Here is an 8185-nt window from a genome sequence, read left to right as displayed (position 1 = left end):
GCTGATGTCAGAAGAAGACCAAGGGCCAGACCCTCACCAACCCCAGCCCGCAGCAGAGAGAAGGTAGGGCTGCTGGGTGGGAGCCGGCCTCTTTTCCTCGGAAGGAAGGCATCTGGGTCCTGGGTTGGCAATAGCTCATCCCATTGCCCCTCCCTCCAACCACAGGAACAGGGCTGTCTCTGCCTTGGTGGAGACCACTGTCTGCAGAGCCAGGGCTGGGCCAGGCCCACTCGGGCACTGTGAGCTCAGCCTCCTTTACCCTCCATACTGCAGATCACCAGGCACCCACAGAGCCCACCCAACAGGTCCCTCTGGGGCCTCTACAACTGTGCCTGTGTGGAGAAGACCCCATAAATGGCTGGGTGTGGGGGACCTGGGACACTCAGCAACTACTGGAGACCATCTTCTTGTCCCTCCTTGTCCTCCTCCACAGCCCGAATTTCGAGTGGGAGAGTTTTTCCTTCAGTTCAGAGCTCATAGGGAAGTTCCCATGAAACTTGACTCCCAAGGATTGGCAGGAATTGCTAACGGTGGCTTGAGGATGTCCCACCCACTGCTGTGTAACTGGGCCCACAACAATTCCCTCTCTGAGTCTTGGATCTGTCTGTGAGTCAGAGCTGTCCCCAGGGGCTGGGGGACAATGCATGAAAGACAGAGAGAGACCCCTGGAGGTGGAATATGTTGAGGGTAAGCAGCCAGGGACAAGCCCAACCTGCATCCCCACATACAAGCTCCTGGGTCCCAGGGAGTAGGGGTGCTCTGGGGTCACAGAGGACAAGTCTATAGGAACAGCTTCCCCGCTGACACCCACCTGCATGCACAGTCATATATACACTACTCCCAGCTACACATGTGTGCACACATGTATGCGCACATGCAGTGCTCACATGCACGCACATGTGTGATCACATGCGCACACACGTGTGTATAGCCTCATGTACACACATACTTGGTGAGTATAGCACGCAGTCTTGTTACTGTTTAAGCTCAGGGTTGCTCCACCATTTCCGGTTTTGTCCTCCTGACCGAGAACTCTTGTCGTCACAGTGGACTGAGTCCTTCCTGCCAGTCTTTCTCTGGGAGGACCCCGAATCCCTCATGAGTGGGTTGCATGATCCATGAGCTATCCATGCAAATCTAAAATGTCTGCAGGCCGCAGGGCACCAGAGGAGGAAATGGGCTGTTCCACCCCTGGGGCCTGAGGCAGTCACACACCCAGGAAATAGCGTGAGGTCAGGAGTTCGAGGAGAGGTTGGGCACCACCCACGAGAGCATGACACCTGTCCCCACGGCATTCCTGAGTCCTTGGACACCAGCTTGTCTTGTGTGTCCACATCTTTGGACTTGGGGAAGCTGGCGCTTCCTACCTGCACCATCCTTGGTCTTCATAGCCACCAGTTCTGTCTCACACCCGGCAGACACACAAGCTATGGGTGCCAGGGGTGGGCAGAGAGAGAGTAGCCAACTCCAGATATCCCAGGCCTCGAGGGGGTGGGGGAGGGGAGAGTCTTGTACCATTAGCTTAAACCAAACCAAATCTGGAAGGTGAATCTGTGCCCAGATGAACCCTAAGAGACAGCCCCCAAGCACACAAAGGGTATTGCAGCTTCTCTTCCACCAGGCAGCACCCTATCCCACAAGTGCCGATGGTGAAGAGGCCCAGAATCTTCCCAGGGATACGGGTTAGGAAGTGGGCTCCCCTCCTGGCCTGGGGCTTCAGGCCCAGCCCCCACCTGGAAACTTCCACACACTGGGCAGCTTAAAACCCAGACTTTGGTCCTCTCACATCCTGGAGGTCTGGAAGTCCCAAGTCAAGGTGCCTGCAGGGCACTGTGTCCCTGGTCTTCCCTCTTGTGGTCAGGGACCTTGTGCTCCTGGACTTTGAAGAAGCATCACTCCAATCTCTGCCGCCATCTGCCATGGCCATCTTCCTGTGTCTGTCTGTGTGTTCTTTTCTTACAAGGACCCCAGGACTGAAGGCCACCCTACCCAAGCAAGACCCCATCTCATTGCTAAGTGAAGCCACATTCTGAGGATGGGTGGGGATGAATGAGTGTTGAGGGTCAGCACCCAACCCAATACAACCCCCAGGGATAGGTGGTCTCTGACGTCCTCTGTCTCCTCTACCTCAGGGGGGCGGGCTGCTCCTGGGGGCTCAATGTTGAGAAGCAGGGCTATCGGGCCCAGTTGACAGTGACTTTGTCCCCCAAGTTGGGCCTCATCCTCCTAAAACAATACAAAATCAGAAACCTACGGCAACTTCTATGTCTTTCTGTTCACAAAAACAGTATGTGTTGAACGGAGCACATTTAGAAACTATGAAAGCATCAGAAGAAAACATAATGACCATCCACAGCCTCTCTCCCAGAATACAGTTCTCTATTGTAGGAATATCTCATTGTGTGAATATCCTGGGGCAACTGGAAGGGGCTTGTAAACAACAGCTAAAGGCTGGTAGTCCGAAATTGGGGTATCAGCAGAGCTGGGCTCCCTCTGGTGGCTCTAGGGGCGGGGCCTTCTCTGTTTCCTGCTTCATCCTCACAATTATCACTACGTTTGAGCCCATGGCTGCAGCCACTGTGTCCATCTGTCTCACTCGGTCCTTCCTCTTTTTCGCTGACCCTCCACTTGACCAAGCATCGTGATGCCCTTCTCCTGGGATGGGTCCCTCCGGGCACTGGACCATTGTCTGTTGCAACCAGCAAAGCATAAGGGGCGGGGGTCTTGAATGGTGCCCAGCACCCACCACACTTACCATGTCAGGGTTTGGGGTTTGCCTGCCCCCTCCCACCCAGGGACACCCCTCCCAGGGGGCCATCCCTGAGTGAGCACAGTGAAGGCCAAGACAGAAGGCCACTGGGGGGCTGTAATCGCTTCACACTGAGAGCAGGGGAGTGGGCATGGGGTGAGGAGAGCCTTTTGGAGGCAGAAGCAGCTGACCCCCTCCTCAGACTTCTTCCAGTGGGATCCTGGACAGTGTTTGTCTGTCTGTCTGAACAGCAATGAAACCGATGCTGCATCCCTTCCCAAGCACCCCGCCCTCCCCAGGGCTCTGCTGAGTGTCCCCACCCCAGTGATCAGCTGCTGCTGGCCTGGAGATGGTATTGTCCACCCTCACCCTTCACCTGCCCAGCCTCTCTCTTCAACTCCATGTTACAATCCTGCTTGGCTCTTCCACCCCCTTCCATCCCCCACTGCTGGGCAACCTCCTCCCAACAGCTCCAGCCCTGGACAAGGAAAGTCTTCCTAATTAAGAATCTGTTTAGCTCCTGATCCTAGCCACAAGGAATGAGTCAGGGTGGGGCTTACCCGCCTGTTCTGTGGTCTGTTCCCTAAGCCCACCCACTTTACACGGGGCTGAAGTGGGGCTGGCTGGATTTGACTAGCTGCTCGTGACGGGCAGTTCCGGCCACAACATCGCTTGGTGTCTGGTCATGAGGGCCAGTTCTGCCCAGCCTGGTGGCACACAGGAGGTTAGACTACATTCAGCATCAAGTGCTGCAGAAGAAAGTCTTGGCCATCTAATTCTGTAAGATTACCGTCACTGGGAAAGCCTATGGAGTCCAGTTCTACAAGCAGCAAATTCACACAGAACCCTTTCCCGCCCCTGACACAGGCAACACCATTGGCTGCCCTGGGCCCCTAGCAAAGCTGGCAGCCAGCCAGAGCACCCCCAGGTGTGGACCATGCAGACTCAGGACTAGACAAGGTCTGATTGAGACCCTTTCTTCTCAGTGGGAGGTGTAAGATGGCACAGGTCCTTCTTTGACTCTGCAGGGGAGGCCCTGGAGGGCCCTGGACCACTGACCAACAAGGTATGCATGCACAGGGCAGGCCTCTGTGTCTGCAAGTTTCCAACCAGCACCGCTTGGTGAGTGAGTGCTGTCCAGCGCCACCCTGGTGAGCGTGTGTGTCATGCCAGGGCCCCTGGCTCACACAGCCCAGCCACACGATGTCATTGCTTCAGGAACGCCACGCATGGAAGAATGTCCATGAGTCCTCATGACAGAGGTTGGGAAGAGCTCAACGTGACCCCAGGCAGCAGCGTCAACGCATGTTGTATGCATCACACATGAACTCAGACGGAGAAGAATGCAGAATTTGGGGCCCCGCCCATGACGCATCTGAAGTCGTGTGAGTCTGCACTGGCCTGGGGACCGCACCTGGGGCTGAGGCTGTGATGCAGTCTCTACCTGATCTACAGCCATCCTCCAACAGCTGGTCCGCTTCAGTAGGGGTCCTGGGTGACAGCAATGCCGTGCGCGAGGGCGGTAATGAACGGAAGCTTCTTTTCCCACAGTTTAGGGGCCTAGAAGTCTGAATTTGGGGTGCTGGTTCCAGAGGAAGACTCTCTGTGTCGGCTCTGGAGGAAGGCGCTTGTCTCTTCTGAGCTTTTGCTCTTAGGTATCTTCACGTGGCTTGGCATCTCTCTCGCTCCAGCTCTGCTCCTCACGCTTGCTTATTTAATCTCTCTTGGTGTGGCGCTGCAGGATAAGCACTGGACTGCTAGGTCTGTTTGAACTGCAAGGTCGATGGTTCAAACTCACCAGCCGCTCCTGGGAAACCCTAAACAGGGTCGCTATGACTCAGAACCGACTCCATGGCACCTAAGAACAACAACAACATCTGAAAAAAGATGAATGACCCTGCACTACAATGGTCTCATTAATATAACAAAGAAAAATCACTCCCAAATGGGAGTGTAACCACCGGTGATGGGCGTTGTTAGGTGCCCTCGCTTCGGTTCTGTTTAGGTTTCCGAGATGTTTTCAGTCTTTGCGGAAGCAGAGAACCTCATCTTTCTCCTGCAACCACAGGTATGGTGGTGGTGGGAGCTGGTTCCGACTCATAGCCACCCTGCCTAGGGTTTCCAAGGCTGTAAATCTTTACAGGAGCAGAAAGCCTCATCTTTCTCCACAGGAGCAACTGGTAGATTCAAACTGCTGACCTTGAGGTTATCAGCCCGACTTGTAACTACTACTCTACCAGAGCTCCTTAACCACAGGTATGTTGTTATTAAGTGCTGTCAAGTCGCTTCCAACTTATAACGACCCTGTATAGGGTTTCCGAGGAGTGGCTGGTGGGTTTGAACCACCGACTTTGCGATTCCAACTGACCTTACAGCCCAGTGCATTATCCTGCAGTGCCACACTAGGAATTCACAGCACATATTTTAAGGGGCTGTAATTCAACCCATGCAAGCGGAGCCCTGACTGGTGACGGAACAAGGGATTGGAAGGGGCCGGGGAGTGGGGACTCAGTGGTAGAATTGTCTCCTTCCATTTGAGAGACTCAGGTTCGATTCTCAGCCAAGGCACCTCCTGCACATCCACCAGCCATCTGTCAGGTGGCAATGCTCTGAGCAGCATACAGCAGCGCTTTAGGGGAAGAGACTAGAAAGAAGGGCCTGGTCATCTACTTTCAAACAATTGTTGTTGTTGTTGTTGTTGTTGTGAGGGACCCTTGCATCAATTCCAACTCATAGTGACCCTGTAAACAACAGAACGAAACAGTGCCTGGTGGAAGCATGTACTGTTAAATGATGATGCATGGAGGGGATTGTTGGAATCATTGCGGTGAATCGAACTACGATAGGCCGAGTGTAAAACCCCTGAGGGGTAAACTATCACTCAATTCACAACAAAAACTTGAAAACCACAACCCTCAGGCCTTGAAAGCAGAGTTAGTCTTTTCTATGACAACACTCTTCCATAAACTGCTCATCTCACTAGGACATGCCCCTGGTTGGAAGAGACCCTGTCTCTGCTCAGAACTCACAAAGAACGAACGTTCCATAGATCATGATTTGGATCAACTTCAACATTGAGACCAGAGGTTTGTCTAGATCTAAATGTTCTATTGCATTTAATTTGGTGCCAATGTTTGAACTGGAAATATTTCAACCTGGTTATAAATAGAATCATTGGCCCGTCTGATAAATGCCTACTGAGCCCATACCACATACCAGGTCCCTTCTAGGTGCTAGAGAAAACCGGACAAAAATTCTGACTTCAAGGATTTCACTTTCTAGTGGATACTAGACTTTGTCGTAAAGGAACTTAAACAAACAATGCCTGGTCCGGCATCATCCTCACAACTGTGGTTTCAGCCCATTGTTGCTGCGGCTGTGTCAGTCTGTGTCGCTGGGGGTCTTCCTCTTTGTTGCTGACCACCCTCCTCTTTACCAAGCATGATGGCCTTCTTCAGGGACTGGTTCCTCCTGACCACATGTCCACCGTACAAGAGAAGAAGTCTCACCTTCCTCGCTTAAAGGAGCATCCTGGCTGAATCTTAATAACGCAATCTTTGCCTGGTTTTGGCTGATGATATTAAGTGAGCTTTTCCGCCATTTCTTCCCACAGATGTGGTCCACTTGATTGCTGTGTATTTTATCTGGTGAGGGTCATGTGGGCAGTCACTTTTTATGTTGTTTGGGAAAAGTATTGGCAATTACTCATTGGTCTTGCAAAATTCTTCCATGCGGTCTCCAGCATGGTCTCCAGCATCGTTTCTATCACCAAGGCTGTATGTTTCAACTATTGATGCTTCTTCCTTTTGTTTCAATCCTTTGCATTTCAATCGTCAGTAATTATCAATACCTCCAGATTCCAAGCTTGATAAATTTCAGACTAAAGAAGCTGGTAGAACTCTTCAGTTATCATCACCGGTTAGTGGTTGGTGTGTCAATTGGAATGAAAGTGGTATTAACTGGTCTTCCTTGGATATTATCCCTACACAGACAGCATGGTACTTCAAGATAGATCTTGAAGTGATCTTTCTGACCATGACTATGACTCCATTCCTTTTGAATTTGTCATTCCCAGCATAGTAACTATATGACTGCCAGATTCAAAATGGCCAAGACCAGTCCATCTTGACTCACTAATACCTAAGATATCCATATTTTGGGGTTCCATTCCATTTTTATAACTTCCAATTTTTGTAGATTAATAATTCATACATTCCATGTTCTGATTATTAATGGATGCTTGCAGCTGTTTCTCCTCCTTTTGAATTGTGCCCCATCAGCAGATGAAGGTCTCAAAAGTTTTACTCCATTTGCATCATCACAGTCAACTCCACTTTGAGGAGGCAACGCTTCCTCAGTGGTATTTCCAGTAACTTCTTTTCTGAGCATTTCTTCTGGAACTGTATCTGACAATGATTCACAGTTCTTCATAAGGTTTTCAGTGGCTAAATGTTCAGAAGTAGACTGACTCTCCTTCTTCCTAGTCTGTCTTAGTCTGAACTCTGTCCACCGTGGGTGACTCTGTTGGTATTTAAAATACCAGTGGCGTAGCTCCCAGCATCACAGCAACACATAAGCCACCACAGTACGACACACTGAGACACGAGTGGTGGAGAGGCTGTTAGCAGAGCTCTTACCCTATAGACCAAGGGCCCATTGTAGCAACTGCCAACTATGTCAATTTCATCTATACTTTCACGAACTGGCCAAATGACCACAGGGCAGGTCCGCCGTCCAATGGGCCCACAATAAGCTGGAACAAGGGCAGAACTCCATTTATTATTCATTCTAACAGGGGAACCATGATGACATCTTGGGTCTCTGGGTATCCATGTCCCAGTGCACAGTGACAAGAGAAACTTGCCACAGGTCCCTTTGGGGAAGGGCTGACTGAACCACATATCTTTCCCAGAGTGTTGTAGGGACTTTTCTACTGGCCACCTGACCACCATGTGGTTGTGAGATTCAAAATGGCCAATACCAGTCCATTTCAGCTCACTAATGCCTAAGATATCGATGTTTATGTGTCCCAACTCATTTTTGACAACTTCCAATTTTCCCAGATTGATACTTTGTACATTTCATGTTCCGATTTTCAATGGATGTTTACATCTGTTTCTCTTCATTTTGAATTGTGCCCCATCAGCAAGTGAAGGTCCGGTGGGCTTTTCTCCCATGAGTTTTATTCCATTCTCATCATCACGGTCAAGTCTACTTTGAGGAGGCAGCTCTTCCCCAGTTGCATTTTGAGAGGCTTCTAAATTGAGGGGCTCATTTTCTGGCACTGTATCTGACAGTGTTTCTCTGCTATTCATAAGGTTTTCAGTGACTAAATATTCGGAAGTAGTTTGTCACTTTTTCGTCTTAGTCTGTCTTTGTCTGGAAGCTCATCTGAAACCTGTCCATCATGGGTGACCCTGCTGGTATTTAAAATAC

At 50.7% G+C, this 8185-nt stretch overlaps 1 protein-coding gene across 1 annotated transcript in view; it reads left to right on the top strand.

Annotated features, from left to right (window-relative positions):
• LOC102833779 overlaps positions 1-8185 on the top strand; it is a 76983-nt gene that overhangs the window by 941 nt on the left and 67857 nt on the right. The window lies entirely within an intron of this gene.

This window comes from Chrysochloris asiatica, unplaced genomic scaffold (genome assembly GCF_000296735.1).
Source record: "Chrysochloris asiatica unplaced genomic scaffold, ChrAsi1.0 scaffold00056, whole genome shotgun sequence".
Classification (NCBI taxonomy): Eukaryota; Metazoa; Chordata; class Mammalia; order Afrosoricida; family Chrysochloridae; genus Chrysochloris; species Chrysochloris asiatica.
This window is presented reverse-complemented; position numbering and strand designations above follow the sequence as displayed.